The 23,240-nt window shown below is 42.6% G+C and overlaps 1 long non-coding RNA gene across 1 annotated transcript in view; it reads left to right on the top strand.

Moving 5' to 3' along the window:
• The window catches only part of LOC140120410 (uncharacterized), a 35,413-nt gene extending 12,576 nt beyond the window's left edge, over window positions 1-22,837 (top strand). Inside the window, exons 2-4 of the long non-coding RNA XR_011853770.1 lie at window positions 6,940-7,051; window positions 13,521-13,590; window positions 22,723-22,837. This is a non-coding gene — a long non-coding RNA (uncharacterized lncRNA). The remainder of the gene's footprint in view (window positions 1-6,939; window positions 7,052-13,520; window positions 13,591-22,722) is intronic.
• The last annotated feature ends 403 nt before the right edge of the window (window positions 22,838-23,240 follow it).

Raw genomic sequence — 23,240 nt, forward strand, 5'->3', positions numbered from 1 at the left:
AGTTGGACGCCCACGTCCCCGCCCTCGTCCTCTACCCCTAGCCCTCGGGTTAAACATTTTTAAAATGAGAGTTATAGCTTTAATTTTTTTTTAACTTTTTTTTGTGTTTTTTTTTTTTTTTTGTGTTTTTGAGTTTTTAAAACCAAACAATGCTATCCTATTGCTATGGCTATTTTCTAGCCAAGTATGAAAGCACACTACTATGCCAGATGAGATGACACTGAGTTATTAAACAAAATAAACGTAAAATAAAAAAGGACAAATGGCAGACTGTGCCTAATTGAAATCCAACCCCTACTAAATTTTCCCACTTTGGTGTTTGAGGTGGATATGTGTGCCACTAAGAGCTAAACACAACGGTAGCAAGTCCCCCTGCTAATTCCTCACAAAATGGTACTAGATGCAAATAAAAAAAAAAAAAGTAGAACGTTATTGTAGCCCTAAGAAGGGCTGTTGGGTTCTTGGAGAATCACTCCTGCCTAACAGTAAGCTAATAGAACACCCTAACGCTTTCCCTGACCAGCAGCAGCTCTCTCCCTAGCGGCATCCAGAGACAGAATGATCCGAGCAGCGCGGCCAGCGGCTAGTCTATCCCAGGGTCACCTGATCTGGCCAGCCAACCACTGCTATCGACGTGTAAGGGTACCACGTCATGCTGGGTGGAGTGCAGAGTCTCCTGGCTTGTGATTGGCTCTGTTTCTGGCCGCCAAAAAGCAAAACGGCGGGAGCTGTCATTTTCTCGAGCGGGCGAAGTATTCGTCCGAGCAACGAGCAGTTTCGAGTACGCTAATGCTCGAACGAGCATCAAGCTCGGACGAGCATGTTCGCTCATCTCTAGTAACTAGTGACTGATGTGTCCTGACGATGCAACCAAACCTCAAAAGTGTAACCATAGCCATATATTGTTCTGAGTGTCATAATTCTTAATTTGCACCTGTCCAAGTAGTAACCAGTGGTAATTGGGCCCAGCAACAATTATCCTGAGATCCAAAAAGAGAACAAAAACCTACAGCTGCCATTTTTTATTATCTGAACCCTGGATCCACCAATCACAATGAGGAATGCCCACATCTCCCCTCATCCCCCTCCCTTCACAGTGACCTTTGCATAGGTCACAGAGCATGCCCACAAACACCCCCATAAATGTCAACAAATTAACAGTTTTTTTTCCTATGGTTCATGTGGCTGATGTACATCATCCTCTGGCTCCCGGTCCCAGTCTTGTGGCAATGTTAGTTCACCAATGCCCAGGTCAAAGAACCTGCTCTGGCAATCCAGTTGCATCACTGGGCACAACATTATTACGTCAGTGGCGTCATTGGACCTAATTGATGTGACACTCAGCTCCAATGACGCCACTGACCATAGCGGGTCCAGTGAATATAACCAGAAGCCATAACAGGGAAAATTAGTTTTGGGGTTTTTTTTTTGCTTCTGCCCTTAGGGGTTCTTCAAAATCTCCTTCAAATAACAATAGTATAATTTATACATAAATATTAATAATAATATAAGAAACAAAATGTGTTAACTTTTTTGGAGATAAGTCATAATGTATAGGCTGCTACATTTAGATGGACCCAATCGTTGGGTCCCATTGGAAGCTGTCGAGTATATGGAGTAGTATAAAATGCACACACAGCGCTAGACGGGTTCACACTGTCCTAAAGGTGAATATTGATCTGCATAATAAATCCTTAATCTCCTAAACGTTACAATTTTGAAGCATAATTCTTTTATTGTTTTCCGCTTCATCGCATTTGTCCACTAAAATTTACCTTGAAGTGAATCTCAGCTGAGAATCTCTCACCTCAAAGACAAATGTTTGGTCTTCTGGGACCGCTCTCTCAGCCATTATAATGAAATGTTCCATCCAAGTGTATCCTCTACGTTCCATCATGGGGATGCGTCCTTGTGCAGATCTCCTGAATAAATCTGCACAGCTGTTCTTTCCAAGTTTCAGGCAAACAACAAATACAGTATTAGTATTCCCAGGTGGACCATGATTTATGCTTGAATTCAGATACAGCATCTTGATTTACATGTCATCTTTTTGTCTGCTGTTTATGCATTTTGTATGAACGAGAACTTAGACTAAGGACTCGGAGGTTGTTCAAAACGTGTGCTCTAGTTTCAGTGATTCAATGAACTGAACTGTCAGATGCCACAACATTTAAAGGGATTTTTCATTCTTTAAGGGAACATTTACCCAGAATTGAGTCTTCGGTTTGGTTATCTTCTTCTAAACTCAGCCGCATGTTGTAGAACAGGAGGGACTGAGAAGATTGGACATAGCATTCTATCCATAAGCACCATGTTATAGGGTAGTAGAAACGGGGCAGATTGTGCATAGAATCCTGTCTGCAGACAACATGATATAGAACATGAGGTAGTGAGCAGATTGGGTCCTATTCGTATGCAACATGTTAAACCCCATCAGAATCTGAGCAGATACACAGGGACAGATTTACTTACCCGGTCCATTCGCGAACCAGCGGCGCCTTCTCTGTGGAGGATTCGGGTCTTCTGGCGATTCACTAAGGTAGTGCGCCCGATGTCCACTAGGTGTCGCTTCTGCGCTGAAGTCCGTCGGAGTTCACTGGAGTTCACCAAGCTATCGTGGGTGCAGGTAACTGCCTGTCAAGCGACACTTTTTTTTTAAAAATGCAGCGGTTTTTCCGAATCCATCGGGTTTTCTTACGGCCACGCCCCCCGATTTCCGTTGCGTGCATGCCGGCGCCGATGCGCCACAATCCGATCGCGTGCGCCAAAAACCCGGGGCAATTCAGGGAAAATCGGTGCAAAACGGTAAAATTTGGGTAACCCGACGGAGAAACGCGTTTCGGGCCCTTAGTAAATGACCCCCATAGTGTCCTATACTGGAAGAATATAATATGAAATCCATCCATTAATTCCAAAACCAAGAAGTGGACGTCCAGGCAGCAAATCTAAGTTAACAAGTTGGCTCATCACAAGGTCTATCAGTTCTCGGGCGACAGTGAAGAGGTTGTGGCTCATATACTTGATAGTGAGATCACAGATGTCCATGCAAGCAACGTACAACGTATATTACACAGATCTGGAATGGTGGCCCAAAAAAAGATTAAGAAACCTAGACTTGAATATCATCAATAATTGATCAGTTAGGAATGTCTGATGATATGGGGTGGTTTAAGAACCCAAACTATTGGATACTTGACCAGGATCAATGCTGAGCCACGTGTGAGTATCCAGTAGCCATGTGTGGAGTTACTTTTCTATATTCAAGTACTTTGGATATCAAAAGCATGGCATCGTGTACCACCAGGACAACAACCTGAAGAAGGCATTAAGGTTGAAAGTAATGGTTAAATTTCAATCAAGTAGAGTTGCTGGATTGGCCCCCACAGTCCCTAGACTTCAAACCAATCGGTGGGTAGAGTTGAAAAAAAAAACTTGATTCTTTCATACAGTTTACACCAATATTGGGATTAGATTTCAATTGAGACATGATTGGATCTGATCAAAAGGATCCAGAGAAGGGTACAGACAGTGTTGAGAGCCAAAGGGGGGATTCACAAAATACTAACAAAGTGAATATAGATAGGGGTATATAACAAATGTAAATATAGATAGGGATGTTTCTAGAAGCCCTGAAATAAGCAGAAAAACCTTGTGATCCGACAGCACTTGTGATTATTTCCCCCTTCACGTCAGCTTCGCACCAAGGGGACATGGAAGGGCGTAAAGGGGGGCCTGCCCGTTGCGGGGTGTCCTTGCATAATGAAAGTTTGCATGCTGCGGAACCATGTGGACCTGGCATTGAAATAAATGCTGGGGCTCCGGCCACCAGGAGTCTCTTAATCATATATGTATGATGTATGTATGAGCCACATTATCATATATGTATGATGTATGTATGTATGTATGCATGATGTATGATGTATGTATGTATGAGCCACATTATCATATATGTATGATGAATAACCCCCTTAGATTACACTTTGTAGTCAAGGCAGATTTCAAGTCCTAGTCTTGCTCTTGACAATATTATCACCCAGTGGAAACTTGATAGACCCTATTATAGTTGAAGATCTTTTTTTAGGGGGGTCATGCTCAGTTAAGATTCAAAATCTTGACTGTGATGTGAACAGATCCATAGTGCGTCTATAAAGAAATCAGTGAGTATACTAAATATTTTCTATAGTTAAAATTCCAGAGTTTAAAGAGATATTTAAAGATTATTTGCCTTGATCACCTTTCCTTTAAAGGGAACCTGTCAAGGGGATTTGGGAAACTAAACCACCCACAGGTCCTTATGGTCTCAAATGTCTATTGATGATTGGGACCAGGGCTGTATTAAAAAAAAAAAATACTCACCTCTTTCCTCCTTCACTTTGGTGCGCGTTATGACAGGTGAAGCCGACGTAGTATCGCTTTTGGTTTGGCACATGCGCAACGAAGCTGGGGCATTATTCCAGCTTCCTTTGCTGAGGAGATGCCGCTCCGGGATCTTCAGACATGAGTCCGATGTGCTTTATTGGACGCACATCTAGGTGAGAATAAAAGTGTTTAAAAAAATATTTTCCCCATGTACAACCCTCATAGAGGTCGATTTGGGACCATAAACCACAGACCGGTAAGGAAATGTAGGTGGTTTCGGGTCCCAAATCGATCTGACAGGTCCTCTTTAAATTGGTGACCACTGTAGACTGGTGGACTGTTCCCAAGTCGTTTGAAGAGGTCTCAGAGTTTGGACCAGTGATGCAATGTCTTCAGTGCTTTTTAAGCAAAGTGCCATACAGTGTGTAGTGGCTGTACTTGATATTGCAAGCCAATCCAATCTACTTGCAATCAACTGAAATGCAAACGGACTCCGGTCTCTGGCTTGTGAAGTTGATCAGTGGGGGGTGTCTTGTGTTGGAAAGCTACAGATCTGATATTGATCACGTATTCTAAGGACAGGGGATTAATGAACAAATCCCAGAATTCCCCTTTAATGATATTTCCATAATTCATATACTCATAAATACTATATATGTTTATCTAACTAGAAATTGAACTTTTTATAGAATTATCCTTTTCACATCCCCCCAGTCCCCAGTGTGAACATTTCATTAATTTCAATTTCAAAGTTGAGTAAGACAATTCCAGAATTCATAGGTTTTGTATTCCATCACAAAAATTGTTATTATTTTTCATAAAGCAAAAACTAACATTTTCCATAAAACCACATCCCAGATTTAGACCTTAGGCACAAATATGTAGTAATTAAAGTAGCGAGTAGTAAAAAAATAATATATAAAGAATAAAAACGTAATAGATTGTGGATGATTTCAAGTCACCATTGCTTGATGTGTGGACATTTGGAATTTTTGGGGAATTTTTTACGTTGAAATTTTAATTTAATCAGAGTAATAAACAAAAATACCTACAGCCATAAACAGAGACGGGGGAACCTGTTTATGTCAGCCATTCACGATCGCAGCCAATTTATCGCAGACCTGTAGTGTTAATCCTCTATGGACAGGTCAGTAGGTAGTCACCGGCAGCCGCTGCCAGAAATACTAGATGTCCGTTTTCACGAGTCCCTCGATAGCCATTGGCCCATCTCATCCGCCAATTTCATAGACGCCTTGAAATCATTTTTGTGGGTAAACTTTTATGTAGATTGTAAGACAGAGACCCGTAACACAAGAACACTTTACTGCCTCCATCTCGAATACCGGTTATTTTATCGTATAAATCAAATGAGAATTTTTTATTTCATCGAAATTAAGCAAAATTATGGCAATATTTATGACTCCTTATAATCTTTATCTAACTCGTCATTACAAATTATTTGACAATACGGATTTACACAGGCAACGGTATACAAGAATAATTTTTTTTAATACAGTTAAAAAAAAACGGCTTAATTAGAATTCGATAAATTTATCGTAATTCGGCCAAAAGTTCCATCTGTAAAAAAAAAAATTGAAATTGATAAAATTGAAATGAAAATAAATTTGACGTCAATTGTTTTTTAATAAAAGAAAAGAACATTTTTAATAAATACGTGTTTGGGTCGCACAAAGGATCTTATATTCATTGTGGTAGTACTTTTTTTTTTTTTTGTACCCATCTGTCTGTCTAAAAAAAATAAAAAAATATATTTTTATAAACCATTTTCTTTGTTTTTAACTTAAACCAGAGAGAATTTTTGTCTGTACCAGAATTTTTTCTAAAAAAAAAAATAAATCAAAAAATATTTTTTATATAAACCATTTTCTTTGCTTTTTAATTAAACGAAAGAGAATTTTTGAACAAAAATGTATATTTTACGCGGGCAATTTTTTATTTCTTCGGAATAATGTATCCCATTTCGCGATCACAAGATGAAATGGTGCATTTTTGGGAGGAAAAAGGTTAAAGTTTGCAACAGATATTCATCAGGAGATGGATATTTAATCTTTAATCTCTTGTGCTAGGCCACTACTTCGGATCTACTCATTATCCCGAATAAACAATGTGTCATTCCCATTATTTATGTTTCACTGCAGCCAAAGTATCTGGACCTCGTTTTAGTAAGCACCATTCATTTCAACCCATTCAGTATTAATCTCCCTGCTAACAACATCTTTCCTGTTCTATGTGCTGTCCCCTGTTTGCTTTTATGTTTTCCGCAGAGTGTTTATAAAGGGATAATCTTTTACAAAGCAGACAAAATTTTTTGTGTATAAACTACTCGGCTTGAATGCCTCATTGATATACCATCTAAAGTGAAGTGTTCAGCAAGATTACTGCCTGCTCGGCCCTAGTCAACTGGGGAAAATAGGAGAGCAGCTTCCTTCTTTATGGTGGAACAAGGGAGACTAATGATCACTTTTGTCTAATCACATTTCTCTGTGAAATGCCGTAACATCAACGACTAAATACAGAAATAATTATCAAATTATTATTTTTTTTTTTTTTTGTCGACAGAAGGAAACTGGTGAGGCTTGAGCTTTCCGCAGTTGTGTTGGCATCGGACACCGTCGAAAGTCTTCTTGAGCAATCCCTCGGTGGTTATGTCTTTGGTGAAAGTCGATAAATAGTTGAGTTGTTTATATTTTTGAAAAGGGACGTCAATTTTTTTTGGAATTGGAAATGTTTAGGGTAGGAAACCAAAAAAGAGCAGATTACTGGAACGCATTTGGGGCTGGAATTGAGATGTCAAAATTTAGGAAAACTGGAGACTGTTCTGGGTTTGTGAGAAATGATTTATCAAGGAAATTAAATATTCCGATCCCTTAGATCAGTGATGGCTAACCTATGGCACGGGTGCCAGAGGTGGCACTCAGAGCCCTTTCTGTGGGCACTCAGGCCATCACCAGAGATGACTCCAGGTATCTTCCTGCAGTCCCAGACAGCCCAGGCCTTGCTGTGCACAGAGCTATTTTAAAGTGACAGCTGTACCTGGGACTATTTTCTGCTTTATTGGTGCCTCAGGTGCTGGTATCAATGAAAGCTGTGACAGAGAAGGGAGCATAAATCACAAATTAAATTTCTGTGTTGGCACTTTGCGATAAATAAGCGGGTCTTTGTTGTAGTTTGGGCACTCGGTCTCTAAAAGGTTCGCCATCACGGCCTTAGATAGTCAGATATATTTCCCCGGTTACCCCTTTAATTGGCATCCGACAAGCGTCAGAACTAAGAAGCTAGGGGGGCGTTAATGGGGAACAGTTGTAGTACTAGTCAAGACAGCAAGCATTGGTGAGAGCTGCATGTATAGCTCAGAGTCTACTCCCTGAGTTTAACTTTAGAGGGGTATTCCCATCAGGGCATTTACATTGAATTAAATTCATTTGCCATATGTAAACATTTCTTCAATTGGATGTTAATAAAAAAAAAAATGTTCCTGTGTGAAGATAATTTCTCATAAATGTAGTCATGTTGACCCTTAGAAAAGAGATGGCTTCCTTGGATACGACCACCTCACACTCTGGCAGCAGTGACCAGACTTGCGCTATAGAGCCCTGCCGGACCACCAGGATTCAGCAATCATTACCACAGGGTGGCTGTGCGACATGTAGTAACTCCCAGACATTTCATATACAAAAACAATTTGTTTCTTTGTGCAATCCCTCCAGCAGAGGTGGTCGTATCCGAGGAAGCCATCTGGTTTCTAAGGGACCATATCACTACATTTATGAGAAATTATCTTCACACAGGAACATTTTTTTTAATAACATCTAATTGAAGAAATGTTTATATATGGCAGATTAATGAAACTGAATGTGAGTGCCCAGTCGAGAATACCCCTTTAAGTACTTATTAAAGGAGTTCCCTGCTATTAACTTGTTAACTACCGTAGGGTCAGTAAGAGACCCTAATAGGGTCCTCCATATCTTACTTACCCTGGTAAGGTTTTGCTGTAGCTGAAATGAGCCACAGGTCATGTGACACGCCATCAGGAGGACTTGGGATGTGGCTCATTGCTGTACATGGATGTACATGACACGTAATGACTCCATGTCCTCCTCCATCTGCTGGAAGCCAACAGGACAAGTGACGTCACAGGAAGTACCGAGTCCTGCTTCGGGTGGTTTGGGTGGGATAAGTACAGTATGAAGACCCTGTTAAAGTTAGTTATTATTGGCAACCCCCTTAAGTATCTGTTAAATTATACATTGATAACATAGTTCAGTGATGGCGTACCTTTTATCTCACCCTGAGGAAACCAATAAAGCAAAAAATAAAAGAAATTTGGATGATCATTGTAGCTTCCCTCCAGGATCCCCTAAACAAGAAGAATTGTCAGGGCCGGAGCTACAATGATAATCCAGATGTGTCCACACCTTCCCACTCCTCCAGTAGTCCCAGGTAGAGCTGTACCCTTTAAAATAACTCTGTGGCAGCAAGTCCTGGACTGTCTGGGACTGCAGGAAGATACCTGGAGTCCTCTCTGGTGATGGCCTGAGTGCCCACAGAAAGGGCTCCGAGTGCCACCTCTGGCACCAGTGCCATAGGTTCGCCACCACTGATATAGTTTATAGTTTTATTAGGTGAACCTTAGGTATTCATACTGTATCACGTGTCAACTGCTCATAATGTATTGTGCACCGACTGTCCGCATGCCCCAGGCAAAGAATTGGGCACCAAGTCCTTCAACACACAGATGGGGGCCCTCTATTTAATTAAATGCTTCCATTATAGAGTAGGCTCTTAAGGCTTGGTAGTGCTTCTACTATATACTCAAACTAGATCTTTACCTTGTGTTTCCATCAACCCTCCCATATAGATTGTAAACCCTCATGGGCAGGGTCCACCTTCCGCTTGTTTCTTGTTTCCTTGCGTTTGTTCTTGTCTTAATGTAATGTATGTGAACCTCTTATTAATTGTACAGAACCATGCAATTAATGCTGCTCTATAAATAAATAATAATGCATCATAAAGATTACATGGGCACTTCACAGAAAAAAACTGTGGGGGATATTTATCATACGCTGGCGCGCGTGCCCCGCCGCTGCAAATTCGCAGCCCGATACATGAAAAGGCTTCTGCCTCTTCATGTATCGGGCTGCCAGTTGCGCAGCGTTTATCGTCGCCGGCAGTAACGCCCCGCGCCGGCCCACTCCCGTCCGGCCCCGCCCCCCGCTCGGCCGGCCGCGCCCCCCCTTGCGGATTGGGGAAATAATCGCAAAAGCTAGCAATAAGCTAGCATTTGCGATTATTTCAGGGCCTCTGCGCCACTGGCGGTGCGCAGAGGTCCTGATAAATATCCCCCTATATATATATATTGCTTTTGTATAGCTCCAAGTACATGTATCAACATGTGTCATTTTTGACTGTTAGAGGACATTTCACCACCTTCATCAACTCCAACTTTGTATATGCTGAACCACTGGTTCGAGTGTTGGAAATCGATTTCTAGACCCAACTGTTACCAAGCAATCAATGTCAATATATTTAGCTCTCTACTGTCAGGTGGGCGGTACCAGGATGTCTACTCCATCCAAGGGACCATCCATCTAAAGGTTGAGTGTATAACATAGCAGAGTTTTAGATTAATTTTCGGCTGTCAGATGGGTGGTCTTACAGTAGAAGACAACATTGGTTGCTCGGAAATAGTGAGGTCTGGAGGGAGAATTCCAACATTGTTTTATATATGTAATTTACACTCCAAAAACAGGAGCAAACTGCAGGACACATAATTTCGTACCTTCTGGTCCTATCTGGACAGTAATCGGGGAGGCACCTTTGGCTGACCATGTGAGTGTCATCAGTGACATCATCACCTGTGACTGCTGAGGCCAGTGATTTTTCTCGCATTCAAAAAAACTAATGTTTTAGAAGGGAAGATAAAAATCATGAAATGGAGCAAAATTGGTGAAGTTTCCCATATAAACCTGACAGGCTCAAGATTTTGTTGGATTTTATGGAGAACTCTTTTAATTTTTCTTTCTCACAAGGTATGATTAGCCCTTCTCCATGTGCTTTACAGATAGAAAGTGTGGGGTCAGCTCATGTAGGAATGGAGGAGTGAGGAAGATGGAAGAAGAGGGGATGAGTGAGGAGGAGGGAGGAAGAGGGGATGAGTGAGGAGGAGGGAGGAAGAAGGGATGAGTGAGAAGGATGCAGGAAAAGAGGATGAGTGAGGAGGAGGGAGGAAGAAGGGATGAGTGAGAAGGATGCAGGAAAAGGGGATGAGTGAGGAGGAGTGAGGAAGAGGGGATGAGTGAGGAGGAGTGAGGAAGAGGGGATGAGTGAGGAGGAGGGAGGAAGAGGGGATGAGTGAGGAGGAGGGAGGAAGAGGGGTGAGTGAGGAGGAGGGAGGAAGAGGGGATGAGTGAGGAGGAGGGAGGAAGAGGGGATGAGTGAGGAGGAGGGAGGAAGAGGAGTGAGTGAGGAGGAGGGAGGAAGAGGGGATGAGTGAGGAGGATGCAGGAAAAGAGGATGAGTGAGGAGGAGGGAGGAAGAAGGGATGAGTGAGAAGGATGCAGGAAAAGGGGATGAGTGAGGAGGAGTGAGGAAGAGGGGATGAGTGAGGAGGAGGGAGGAAGAGGGGATGAGTGAGGAGGAGGGAGGAAGAGGGGTGAGTGAGGAGGAGGGAGGAAGAGGGGATGAGTGAGGAGGAGGGAGGAAGAGGGGATGAGTGAGGAGGAGGGAGGAAGAGGAGTGAGTGAGGAGGAGGGAGGAAGAGGGGATGAGTGAGGAGGAAGGAAGAGGGGATGAGTGAGGAGGATAGAGGAAGAGGGGATAAGTGAGGAGGATGGTTGAAGAGGGTATAAGTGAGGAGGATAGAGGACGAGGGGATGAGTGAGGAGGATGGAGGAAGAGGGGATGAGTGAGGAAAATGGAGGAAGAGGGGATGAGTGAGGAGGAGGGAGGAAGAGGGGAAGAGTGAGGAGGAGAGAGGAGGATGCAGGAAAAAGGGATGAGTGAGGAAGATGGAGGAAGAGGTTATAAGTGAGGAGGATAGAGGAAGAGGGGATGAGTGAGGAGGAGGGAGGAAGAGGGGATGAGTGAGGAGGAGGGAGGAAGAGGGGATGAGTGAGGAGGAGGGAGGAAGAGGGGATGAGTGAGGAGGATAGAGGAAGAGTGGATGAGTGAGGAGGAGGGAGGAAGAGGGGATGAGTGAGGAGGAGGGAGGAAGAGGGGATGAGTGAGGAGGAGGGAAGAAGAGGGGATGAGTGAGGAGGAGGGAGGAAGAGGGGATAAGTGAGGAAGATGGAGGAAGAGGGGATGGGTGAGGAGGATGCAGGAAAAGGGGATGAGTGAGGAGGAGGGAGGAAGAGGGGATGAGTGAGGAGGATGGAGGATGACTTGATGAGACAGTGACTTGGTCAGTTGACTTCCCATGACTCCCTGGAGGTTACCAGCAAGGAGCCAGGTAAACTTTGATATACTTTTAGAACTTGCAGGAACAGTAAAGTTGGGCTGTAAAATCATTTTGCAATCTTTATTACAAAGGACTATTGGATCTTGTTATCCTGATGACAGGTTCCCTTAAAAAGAAATAAATTAGAAATCAGATCTTTAACAAATCTTAATTTTTATTTTGTTTCTTTTAATGATTTTTTTATAATCCGGTGATGACATTGAACTCTTCTATATGTCATGCTTACTCTCAGCCCTCAATCATGTAGTGATCCATACTACATGCTGAGAAATCAAGAGATTAGGCGCATTTAGCCCCAAATACCGACATTCTTGACCTGTCAATGCACCGAGTTAATGTTTTAGTATAAAGAGGAACGTAGAAAATTTTCTGTGAAAACACAGATGTACAAAATAAACTACCTAGGGGCAAGAAGAGCATTTGAAGTACCCTTTCAGCTTCTGCTTCATTCACTCAAGCTCACAGCATGAACTTCATCGACCGTGGGAGTAATTGCCTGAGAACTTGTCGGAATATTTTTACTCTTTCACTGCCAGCCAAGGCTTTTGTGCTGCGCTGCCAGCAGACAGGTTACCCTGGCACTTTGTTGGCAAACATATAGTTAGAAGCTCTTAAGATATTTTTTGCCATGTAAATGTAAAACTGTTACCTACCTTCAGAACTTCTGCAATAACGATAGGTTTTCAAGGATTTCCAGGACAGTTTTTGAATTTTTTTTTAATTATAATCAAGGTAAGATCTCAAACCCCAGGACCATCGACTGGTGCACACATACTTTATCTAGTTTTTCCTATCTGAATGCTTAAAATGTTATTTTTACCATCCAGGTTTATTTGAAGAGCCAGAAAATGAGTTGATCAAGTGCTTTATCACTACTGGAGACCGTAGGGACCAACTCTTGGTACATGGCAGAAAATAATATACCACCAAAGAAATAAAGAATCCTATGATGCTTGAAATACTTTATGGGCTTGAACATGTTATGTTAACATGTCCAGGGTTTTACAGAGTAAGATACACCACTTTTAGATCTTACAGAGTAAGATACGCTACTTGTAGATTTTACAGAGTAATGCTACATTCACACACATGTATGGGAGACGTATATACGGCCGACGTATATACGGCTGATATACGTCCCCCGTACATTTCGATGGGCTCACAGCCCTGTACCGTAGTGGTACGGTGCAGCACACGTGCGGCACCGTACCGCTCCATAGCCCGTGATACGGCGACTTGCGCTGTATCTTCCTATGGAGAGGGGCGGGGTTGAGCAGCGCTCATCCCCTGCTCCTCTCCGCAGTGCCGATGTATGCCCGTCGTACTACGGTACGGCGGGCATACATCGTGTGAATGTAGCCTAAGGAAGATACAGTGCACGTCGCCGTATCACAGGAAAAGATAGGACATGTCCTATCTTTCCCCGGGATACGGAGCGGTACGGTATCGGTACGGTATCGCTCCCGTACAGGGCCGTGAGCCCATAGAAGTGTATGGGGGACGTATATCGGCCGTATATACGTCCCCCATACATGTGTGTGAATGTAGCATAAGATACACCACTTGTAGATCTTACAGAGTAAGATATACTACTTGTACACTCATCGGTCCCTGCTCCCTATTGTCTCCATATATATCATTGACTTCTATAGGACTTCAATGATGCATTTATCCTCCATAGGTAGAAGGAAATAAAACTCTATCACACATCTCTGGACATCGCTTAACTCCCTTTGGAACAAAATGATCAGGTATTGAAATCAGATGTGATTTTCCCTTTTTTTTTGTCCTACACATGTGAAGGTCCTTCTAAAATTCATGCATAGCCATCTTAAAGAAAAAAATCCCATTCCAAGATATGCCATAAAATAGATGTGAGTCTCACCTTTGCACCCCAAAATATCTTATCGTAGAAACTACCTGACATCACTGTACCATCAGGATACAGAAACCTGTAGTTGTGGAAACATGGTTGTTTTTAGAGCTACAGGGTTATGGTGTTACATGGTCTTGGACTACTTCTCCAGTGTAGCAAAAGATCCGGAGGTGGGCCTTGGCTCTATACCATTACTGGACATAAAGTCAAGCTGAAAATAGCCCAATTTAAAGACATCTCGGGTCTTTTAGTAAGTTTTGACACAGGATGGGTTCCGAGAATATTCTTAGCTGATGGCCCAAAAGAACCCCAGTTCAATTCAAAGGGTCCTACAGACACAGTGAAGTACCACCCACTTGGCTATTTCTGTTCGTCCCGCGTATGTGGTTGGGTCATCCATGAATGGCTTACCGTACATAGGTTTACATCTTTAAGTTTTCCCTTAAATATCTCTTTGACTATTTCCTACCATTATTGGCCGACCATAATGCATACCATTGAAGATCAATGTCTGGGGCAACATATCATCTAGTTAAATGATTGCTTCTAATAACAAATGACCTACGGGGAGCCTTAGTATTGGAGCTCACCAATCTGATACTGAGGACCAATCTTTGGATCAACCATCAATATTTGTAGCTGGTAAAAACCCTTAAGAACACATCTACCACCAGAACCCGCTCATTATACAAATGAGAATGAGGGGCTCCGGGTGCCATATACACTCACCGGCCACTTTATTAGGTACACCTGTCCAACTGCTCGTTAACACTTAATTTCTAATCAGCCAATCACATGGCGGCAACTCAGTGCATTTAGGCATGTAGACATGGTCAAGACAATCTCCTGCAGTTCAAACCGAGCATCAGTATGGGGAAGAAAGGTGATTTGAGGCCTTTGAACGTGGCATGGTTGTTGGTGCCCGAAGGGCTGGTCTGAATATTTCAGAAACTGCTGATCTACTGGGATTTTCACGCACAACCATCTCTAGGGTTTACAGAGAATGGTCCGAAAAAGAAAAAACATCCAGTAAGCCGCAGTTCTGTGGGCGGAAATGCCTTGTTGATGCCAGAGGTCAGAGGAGAATGGGCAGACTGGTTCCAGCTGATAGAAAGGCAACAGTGACTCAAATCGCCACCCGTTACAACCAAGGTAGGCAGAAGAGCATCTCTGAATGCACAGTACGTCGAACTTTGAGGCAGATGGGCTACAGCAGCAGAAGACCACACCGGGTGCCACTCCTTTCAGCTAAGAACAGGAAACTGAGGCTACAATTTGCACAAGCTCATCGAAATTGGACAGTAGAAGATTGGAAAAACGTTGCCTGGTCTGATGAGTCTCGATTTCTGCTGCGACATTCGGATGGTAGGGTCAGAATTTGGCGTCAACAACATGAAAGCATGGATCCATCCTGCCTTGTATCAACGGTTCAGGCTGGTGGTGGTGGTGTCATGGTGTGGGGAATATTTTCTTGGCACTCTTTGGGCACCTTGGTACCAATTGAGCATCGTTGCAACGCCACAGCCTACCTGAGTATTGTTGCTGACCATGTCCATCCCTTTATGACCACAATGTACCCTGTAACATCTGATGGCTACTTTCAGCAGGATAATGCGCCATGTCATAAAGCTCGAATCATCTCAGACTGGTTTCTTGAACATGACAATGAGGTCACTGTACTCAAATGACCTCCACAGTCACCAGATCTCAATCCAATAGAGCATCTTTGGGATGTGGTGGAACGGGAGATTCGCATCATGGATGTGCAGCCGACAAATCTGCGGCAACTGTGTGATGCCATCATGTCAATATGGACCAAAATCTCGGAGGAGCTTCCAGCACCTTGTTGAATCTATGCCACGAAGAATTGAGGCAGTTCTGAAGGCAAAAGGGGGTCCAACCCGTTACTAGCATGGTGTACCTAATAAAGTGGCCGGTGAGTGTATATCAATGGAACCTGGAGCCCCTCAGGCTCATTTGCATAATTTTTAAAACCTTTATTTCATAAAAACAAGTGCTTAAGAAGCTGAAAGAATAGTGGATCCTGCCAGAGGGGGCACATACCAGCATGATGGTATACTTAGTTTACAATCCTTCATCCTGATGATAGGTGTCCTTTAATGTGCTATATTGTGTAGCAAGGTCTATTAGGAGACTCCTAATAGGAGATTCCATCAAAATCATAGACCAAAAAGTCTATCTGAGAAATTGAGGAACACTACAACAAATGTTCAGAGTCATTGGGATGTTTCAGGATCTATTTGTGTCCATCGTATGTGGAATCAGTCCTCATTGGAATTATCTATAAATGAACGGAAAAATTGAATTCCGATGTGGTTATAATGCGCATAATAATGTTTATCACACTACATCTGAAAAATATTATTGTATAATCAGTAAATTGAAAAAAACAAGAGCAGAATAGGGGAGAATCAGTGTGAGAAGTTACTGTATATTCCAGCATTGTACGTATTACTATCAGTACCATGGACAGAGAAAACACTGTACAACCTTATCACAGAAAATAAAAGTTCTAAATAATTCAGAAAATAGAATACATGGTCATAATAATTGTATTCATCCCTTTAAAGGACACCTGTCATCAGGTCTCTGCCACTTGTCCTGTCACCTCTACCTGTTGGAGCAGCTCACAAGGATCCCATCCCAGCCTTTATCTAGTTATTTCATACATTAATCATTGTAAAATCATCTATTTTTTATCATGTAAATGAGGCTGGTCACATGGTCAGGGGCACTGATGTCACCCCTGTTACCCCTCCCCTCTCCTCCCCCTGCTCATGTCTGTGTGTAATGTATAGTAAAGCATTGCTAGTGTGTGTGCTGCATCTGCTGACATGCTGCATCCTTCTAATATACAGGTGAGAGACACAGACATCAGCTACACATGTACCTGACATGTTCTGCTATAACATGGCTGCCTGGAGCTGCTGTATCTCTCCTATACACACACAGACTGCAGGGGGCGTGGCCACCAGCACCAGGAAGCACATCATTATACAGCCTCACATCATTATACAGGCTGTCAGTCATGCACTGGGGGTGTGGCTGTACCTCCCACTCATGAATAGAGTGGACAGCTTGAATATGCTAATGCTTCATTGGACATTTCACAGGTCATTTGCATACAGCTTTAGGACCTCATTGCTTAGGTTTACAGGCATGTAGAGGGACAATGAAGGGATAGAGGCAATGCTCTCTAATGGCAGTTTATGAAAATATATTTAGTTTAGGGGGTTATTTTGCATGACGGGTTCTCTTTAAGTCCCTTTAAAGAACTCATAAAAGAACTCAATCGGTAAAAATACAATAAATCAAACAATATAAAATTGCATAAATTGGAAAAAAATTCACCCAGTTTCCAAATAAATTTTGTACCAATTTAGATTACTAGGATCGTAGTTTTCTTTATTTTTATTGTCATGGCGAATTTTCAATTTTTTTTCTATTATATTTTTCAAGCACCTTAAATAATGTTACCGTTAGGTGTTTATGTTTGCTATTGTGTCACCAATATGAAATGCACTTTGATAAGGTGATATATGCGTCCTTTTGACTTTTTTCATTTACAGGCAGTCCCCGCGTTACGTACAAGATAGGTTCTGTAGGTTTGTTCTTAAGTTGAATTTGTCTGTAAGTCAGAACTGGATATTTTATAATTGTAACCCCCAGCCAAAAATGTTTCGGTCTCTGTGACAATTGGATTTTAAAAATGTTGGATTGTCATAAGGACCAGCATTAACAATAAATCTTGATTGCAGACATCTTTGATACCTGTTATAGCTGATCATTGTAGCCTAGGGCTAAAGTACAGTAATTACCAACATCCAGATGTCTGTTTGTAACTAGGGGTCGTCTGTAAGGGGGGGTGTTCTTAAGTAGGGGACCGCCTGTATTAAGTTGTTATTTAAAGGGATAAGTGATTACATGCTGGGTGGAGTGACCCCCATGGATTACAAGAACTGGGGCTCTTTGCATTTGGAAATGAATAGAAGAGGTGGTCGCACATGTGCAGTGCTGCTCTGTCCATCTGTATAGTACGGACAGACACAGCTGAGCTTGGTTATCGCCGTCATTGCCATTGCTTTGATCCAGTCTTGCAACATAATAATAGTATCTCTGAGATTTAATGATATTCAAACCCTTATACAGTTGCTTGGACCCTTAAAGATCATGAGATGTTGCCAATTTTTGCAGATCAGTTTGTTTCAAAAAGCAACCGGTTTGGAGATGTCAACCCATGTGATTTATACTGTATCAGCATCCACAGGCTGCTGATACAGTTGAGCACGCCCCGGCACACGGTTCCCAGGAGGGTAGCTCACGGCTGGGTGGAGAAATGAGGCAGAGTGAGCGTCCATTGAATGCAGTAGTGGATTATAATATTCACGGTTTGGGCTGTAGCCAGGGCCCAAGGCCTCCAGAACCACCCATCAAATTTTATACTGAGAAGCATTTTCCTCTATGAACTCCTCGTACATCTGTTCCTGCTCTCAATACACATGAACACAGGAGCCATTTCAGAACCTTTGAAGGTCCTCCAAAGGTCCTAAAACTGCAGATTGAAAGCAGACAGAAGGAACGCATCCTCCATTCCCCAAGAAACTGATTCTAGCACCAGATGTAGGAAGTGATTCCAGACTTAGGGGCTATAATATTCATAGGGCCCAGGATAGTCTTATCCGCCCCTGATTGGAAGCCGTTAAGACAGCAAAATATAGGATTTGGCCTATATTTTGTGGCGCAGTCGCCGGTTCGCACATGCGAGAGACCCTTTGCTCACCGCACTGTGACCAGGTGCCGTTAGACCTCAATGGGGGCCGTGATATGCCCCGATCATGGGCCCCCATTTGCTTGTGTGCATGAGGCTTAAGGTCCTCTCTACACTGGAGGAGAACTGTGCATTAACTTAACTTTGCTGAGGGCCCCAGAAATGTCAAATCTGCCCCTGGTAACATTCAGTACATCGGAGGCCGCGCTCTACGCACCATCGAAATTGTAGCGATAAACCTTCAAAAGATATTTCTTGGCTTAACTAATTAAGTCTATTGTACTGTATACAGTTGGTCCCCTACTTAAGGACACCCGACTTACAGACGACCCCTAGTTACAGACGGACCTCTCTGCCCACTGTGACCTCTGGTGACCTCTCTGGATGTTACTATAGTCCCAGACTGCAATGATCAGCTGTAAGGTGTCTGTAATGAAGCTTTATTGATAATCCTTGGTCCCGTTACAGCAAAAAAAATTTGAAACTCCCAATTGTCACTGGGGCAAAAAAAAAAAATTTGCCTGGAGCTACAATTATAAAATATACAGTTCCGACTTACATACAAATTCAACTTAAGAACAAACCTATGGAACCTATCTTGTACGTAACCCGGGGACTGCCTGTATTAGCTACTTTTCTTTTATGTATTTTCTAATCAGATCTAATCATCCTTAACATAAACAAACAATTTAGAAAATAAATATAACAAACCAATTTTTTTTAAATTTTTTTTTTATAAAAACTCAACCTTTAAAGTTACAATTATAAATGTTCAAAGATTTACCTCTTCTAAAAATGGATGACAGTAAATTTTAGTCATCACACCCCCGGTGACGGAGACCTGAGATACCAGCCATTCGTTGTATAATCAGGAACGATTTTCTCGTTTTTCGAGCAGCGCAGACGAATTTCCTTATCTTTTTTTTTTTTTTTTTTCTTAAGCAACTGAGAAAACAGCTGGAGGAACACATGGAGTTTCTTGAGCAGCTGCAAGACACAGATGCTGAGCTTTACACTGTAGTTTTTCCTGCGGAGGCTGCGAGCGCCGCTGACTTCTTACATGTCTCTGGGCCATCAGTGACAGGTGGATTTCACAAGACATCTCCGCCACCATTACGCCACTTGTCTGATTTATCTGGTGATTTACTACATGACTGTGAAAACAAAACGTTATAAATTAGTGTTCTAACCGCAAAATAATCTATTTCTATGTGGAAATCAGATATTACAGCTAGGATAAATACGTTTACGTAAAAAAAAAATTAAGTTTTTAAAATGACAGAATTTAGTTTAGTAGCTAAATATTTTATTGCTTATTTAAGTTTATTGTGTTTAAAGGGAACCTGTCACCAGGGACCTTATTTTCACTATAGACAGGTTACAGAAGCCCATTACAGCTGCATTGCACATATGTTTGTCTGCCTTCTCTAAGCATTTGCATTACAATATAATTGGGTGTTATAACTTACTTTGCACCCTGAAAGAATCCTTAGTATAGTCCCAGGGGTAGGGCTTTGGTTTGGATGTGCAAAATCCCTCACCAGGGCCTAGCCTTTTTCGTGGCTTGAGGAAGCTGTGGCCTGAGGTACGTGGCTGGCTGGTTGACCATGGCTTAGCACTTGGCAGTGGTCATGGTGCTTGCTACTAATGAACAGAGGCCTCGTCCACAGCCTGGTGGGTTTCCGGCAGGTGGAAGGTACAAGAAAATGGAAGAAGACACTGAAGGTGTAGTTTTCTAACTGGGGAACCAAGATGTGTAGATAGGGATCCCTGATGATGGACGATGGGGCTCCCTTGTGGTAAGCAGCCTGCACAGGGATCACTCCAATCTATGGTCCCTTATTGGAACTTGGCAAAAGCCACCATAGCAGCAACTTCAGCTGATCAGAGATAGCTTGTTGGATACGGATCCACAGGAGTGCTCTCAGCCTGGTACAGTAGCTTCATGCTAGAGGGAATAGTTGGCTCATTCACAAGCAATGTAAAGCAGACTCCTAAGGGTGGAGGTCTGCTTGGGTCCGGTGTTCTCTCACAGGCCAAGTGTGTCAGAGCAGCGTGCCACAGGCACTTCTGTTTCCAGGAATTCTCTTTATGGACTTCTCCCAAGACAAAAGACCCCAAACTTTTCACTCATAAGGGTCTTTATAAACTCCCCTTGAGAGGTGGCAAGCTTATTAGCACTTGAGACCCCTAGTGAGTTGATCAAGCTCCTTAGAAGCTTTATTGCATTGGCAGGGGTGTTGCAGGTGCATTTCAATAAACAACATGTGACTTGTCTTGGCTGCTCACTCCTCAACTCTCATCCCCCAACTTTGTGCTCCTGTACTGCTCCTCCCTCCTGCTCCTGCACAGTGTGGTGAGCTGATATCAGTGGCGGAGGGAGGAACTGTACAGGAGCACAAAGGTGGGTGCTGAGAGATGGGGAGTGAGCAGCACAGACAAGTCACACGTTGTTCTTTAAAATGAATCCAAACCAGAGCCTAAACCCTGGGACTAAACAGAGTAATCTGCCAGGGTGTAAGGTACACAATTATATTGTATTGCAATGCTTAGAAAAGGCAGAAATAGATGTGCAATGCAGGTGTGATGGGGTCCTGCAGTGAAAACAAGGTCCCTGGTGACAGGTTCCATTTAAAATATGTAAAAATACAAATTAAATACTTGAAGGTTTTTTTTTATTTTATTGGGAGAACCTGGGGCACTAAGAGTTTAATGTAAATAAAATCTACTATTAAAAACCATCATGATAAACCAGGGACATTACTCATAGATCCAGGGACAGGGACTGTTGTAATCTTCTTATATTTGTTATCCTTCCTTCTAAAATCAACTTTTAAAATTATGCTAATGAGTCCAAAGTATGTCACACTTCCCCCTCCCACTGTCTGAAATTACATCAGGCAGTAGGAAGGATGAGTCCGAAGGAAGCATAGGGGAGGGGAGACAGCATATCAGCCTGTGATGCTGTAGCCATGGGGGTGCCCTTCAGACTCACAGTTTGCAGTTTTATAAGTTGATTTTAGTAGTTGCCTGGATCTATGAGTAAGTGTCCCTGGTTTATCATGATTAGAGATGAGCGAGCACTAAAATGCTCGGGTGCTCGTTATTCGGTACGAACTTTTCCCGATGCTCGAGTGCTCGTCTCGAATAACGAGCCCCATTAAAGTCAATGGGAGACCCGAGCATTTTTACACTGACAGAACACATTAAAAGAACAGAACACATTACATATGTATCCAGATGTTTTACTTGCAAGAATACATTGAAATAACACTATTCTTCACATTGCAGGAGTTCGTGCGTGTCTCCCGCTAAGTTCGGAGATGTACACGAACATCTGGAATGTGAAGAATAGTGTTATTTCAATGTGTTCTGCACTTAAATGCTCCTGTGTTCACTGTTTTCACTGTTTTTATTTTATTCTTCACATTCCAGATGTTCGTGCACATCTCCGAACTTAGCGGGAGACACGCGCACACACCTGCAAAGTGAAGAATAGTGTTTTTTCAATGTGTTCTTACAAGCAAAACATCTGTAAACATGTGTAATGTGTTGAAGAACAGTGTAAACACTGTTCTTCACTGTCTTTTATTAATTTAATGCTCGGACTCGAGCCGGCGAGATACTCGTCCGAGTAACCAGCCGGTCCGAGTATGCTAATACTCAAACGAAAAAAACCGAAAAAAAAACCCCACTGGTCATCCGCTGTGAACGGGGGTGTGCGCACTTGCACCGCCGCAGCACTGCATCGTCTAACCAGCTATCTCCTTCAGGATAATTACTGTTATTCCTATACACTACTCCTAGTGAATAAGGGAGATCTTCACTACCCCAGCACTATCTATCAGTGTAGTGCAAGGGACCTTATTATCCCCTGATGAGCCCAAAAGGGTGAAACAGGCCCTGTCGGGATTTGGTTGCGCAATTACCCTTATGACACACTCTTTGCTTTTCGTCTATATAGACGTGCAACTGACTGGGACGTTACTTCTAGACTAGGTCCATTAACAGGGCTAGTTATCTAGGGTAAGGTTCCGGTCGGGGCTCGTGGTCGATTAGGGCCACAACCCCGAGGTTAGGCCAACAGGGTGTTCTAGACCTTCATCTAGGGCATCAACAGGGAGAGTTATAGTCATCTCTGACCCTTGCCTCCCATGTCTAGAATCACAGCACCTTGTTCCTTCCTCCTATTTCTCTCTACACTCTATACGGACTTAGGGTGCCCATAATTATCTTACTGACCCTTCCGCTGTGGCACCTCCATGAATGAATAACCGAATACCTGAGTGTAGACTTTGACTTTTCGCTTATCAAGACGTGCAGCCTACAGAGGTGAGCTTCCTTTTCTCTTGCATGAAAAGTTGCATCAATAACTGTGAACTGTTTTAGGAGGCCACCAGGCTCACACTTGCTTTGTTTTTCTCCCTTTGTTTCACCTTTGGGCACCGTGCGTCCACATAACTTCCTCGAAGCCAGATTACTGTTTGTTCACTTTTAAACGATTCCAGTAAAAGCTATATTTTAACCACTATTTGTATTTTCCTTGCATAATTCATAGTGAGTTTAATCTTTTCTACCTAGTACATCTAGTTGAAATACTTTTGGATATAATACTCAAACGAGCAGTATACTCGGACGAGTATACTCGCTCATCTCTAATCATGATGTATTTTCATGGAAGATTTAAGGATTCCAATGTTAAGTTTTTTCTTCGTTACTAATTGAGTTAATTGTAT

This window comes from Engystomops pustulosus, chromosome 3, assembly GCF_040894005.1.
Source record: "Engystomops pustulosus chromosome 3, aEngPut4.maternal, whole genome shotgun sequence".
In the NCBI taxonomy this organism is placed as follows: domain Eukaryota; kingdom Metazoa; phylum Chordata; class Amphibia; order Anura; family Leptodactylidae; genus Engystomops; species Engystomops pustulosus.